A 2,277-nucleotide genomic window follows, 5' to 3' on the forward strand; every position below is an offset into this window, starting at 1 on the left:
ATTATAGCTTACATAAAAGATGTTAATATTTTTTGTGTTGTGTTAGTATTTTTACTATGGTATTTCATTTCTCAGTGTGTAAAGCTTCTTTGGTTCCACAAAATTGGTTTATTTTTGATAACTACACAAAACAAAATAATGAAATAGTAGAATTTTTTGTCAGAAGAGGATTTCTGGTCTCTGGGCAAGCCTAATAGCACCTGTATCTACATAATACAGGATGTCATTATGGTAAGTGTGTTGCAAGTATTCCAAAACCAGCACAGCCAATATGCCTTCAGGTATCTTCTCACAACATGTGGGAACACAGAATCGATTCCCCAGTGTGTTGTACCTGGGCTGTGTTGCATTGTGGCGTTTTCCCAGAGCCGCATACTTCAACAGCTCATAGAGCTGGTTGTGGCTGATCTCACAGTCCTCACCAAACAGAGCTGCTGACAAGCGAGATGGCTTTTCCTGTTAAAAAGGAAACACTTGTTAAGAAAGATTTTATCTAATCCAACAGGTTCACGGAAAATGAAGTGAGTTATAAAGTAAAAGGAAACTATTTGGATACAATCAACTATATTTAAATTAACTCTTCCACTTACTATGGGCAATGTTCACTTCAGATCACTCTTTAATATTAATTTTATTATCAATATTTCAGTAACCCAAGTACTTTAACTTCAAGGATTTATTTAATAAAGATTAATGTAAGTAGATGTATGTAGTAAGGAGAAAAAGTGATTTGATTTCTCCACCATGTTCTGCTTTCTCAACCCATTCACCCACTTGGTGCTGTACAGCGTTGGACATTTATGTAAGTGTTATGTGTAGCCACTTCAAGTAAGGTTTTGCTGAAACCCATTTATTTCATTTATGTGATGTGATCTGTTTTGGCATGTGGGTTTGCTGACCCCTGCAGGAAAAGTTCCAGCAAAAGCTACGGGAACTGCAGAAAGAAAGCAAATAGATGAGAGGGAGACTGTACCATGCAGTTCAACACACCAGTTCTTTAAGCCTAAATGCACAAACTCTCCTAAAAGCTAATCAGCAAGTAAATGCATGATTCTGGAGCCCTCCAATGACTATATGGCCCATTCTAATGGGACTCCTTTGGACTGTAAAAACTTTAAAGATACTCTTGTGTAATGAAAAGACATCCCAGCACACAGGGGAAAGAAAAAAGACCACAGGACAGTACAGAATATTGAACCCCACAGGACAAACAACTACCAGAAGCTGTGTTTTCCCACCACACTAACAAGCTTTGTGCTCATTAATTTTGGCAACACGGCCCACGTGGGATTGAGCTGGTGCACTGTGAAAGCCATTTGCCATTGGGTGAGAAGGCTAGATAGAGATGACAGTCTGAGGTTCAAGTGGTTAAGAATCATCTGGTAATAATAACACAGGGTGGTATAATTGCCAGTCCCTCATGTCTCATGCTTAGACAAGTAAGTAATGACACTTGTTTTCAATACAGCCTAATTAGAGCTTTGCCAAAACCCCAACCAAACGGCATGAGTTTCATTTCACCAAGCAAAGGCTTCCTGCCAACCACAGGAATTTCAGTCTCTAACTGGGTACAAGACTGATCTCGCAGCTCAGATACGCTCGCTCTCGTCCCATTTAGGCGCTAAGTCAGTCATAACCTGGGTGAGTAAAGTGTAACCATCAGGCTGAAACTTGAACAGACACAACCTTCCTTCGAAGATCTACTTTGTTTCAGAATTGTAGATTCCCAGGTTGGGAGGGACCTCAAGGATCATCTGATCCAGCCTTTCTATGCAAAGCATGACCTAGACTAGATGTCCCAGCACCCTGTCCAGCCAAATGTTAGAAAGTGCCCATTGCTGGGGAGACCACTCCCGTGGATGATTGTTCTCATTGTGAAATTTTTCCTCTCGTGTCCAAGTATGTCCTCAGGAGTAACTTGTGCCAATTACCCATTGTCTTTTCCATGTGACTCCTTGTAAAAAGGAGCAGCCTTTCTGCAGCTACCCTTTAAACACGGGAACATGATGGAAAAAATTACACTGGAGACTGTGTTTTTTAACAGAATTCCTGAAATGGTCATGCCCAACACTCCAAGTGAGTTCAATTCCACGTTTCTTGGCAGAAATGGCAGAAACCAAACCATTCTCTGCAGGGACTACCTTTAGCCAACCCTCTGCCAGTAAAACTCGGGTTTTGCCGACTTGCCAGCGGGAATGCCATCACCAGAAGAGGACTGAGGGAAACAACGCACAGGCACAGGCCGCGACGGGCCGCGCTGCTCACCTCAGGACCCCG

The 2,277-nt window shown here is 42.0% G+C and overlaps 1 protein-coding gene across 1 annotated transcript in view; it reads right to left on the reverse strand.

Moving 5' to 3' along the window:
* The window catches only part of LOC104410336 (putative RNA exonuclease NEF-sp), a 13,402-nt gene extending 12,950 nt beyond the window's left edge, over window positions 1-452 (reverse strand). Inside the window, exon 1 of the mRNA XM_010020470.1 lies at window positions 335-452. The gene's annotated coding sequence lies outside the window, so the exon portion shown is untranslated. The remainder of the gene's footprint in view (window positions 1-334) is intronic.
* Window positions 453-2,277: the final 1,825 nt, after the last annotated feature.

The sequence above is a fragment of the Nestor notabilis genome, unplaced genomic scaffold (assembly GCF_000696875.1).
Source record: "Nestor notabilis isolate BGI_N333 unplaced genomic scaffold, ASM69687v1 scaffold13088, whole genome shotgun sequence".
In the NCBI taxonomy this organism is placed as follows: domain Eukaryota; kingdom Metazoa; phylum Chordata; class Aves; order Psittaciformes; family Psittacidae; genus Nestor; species Nestor notabilis.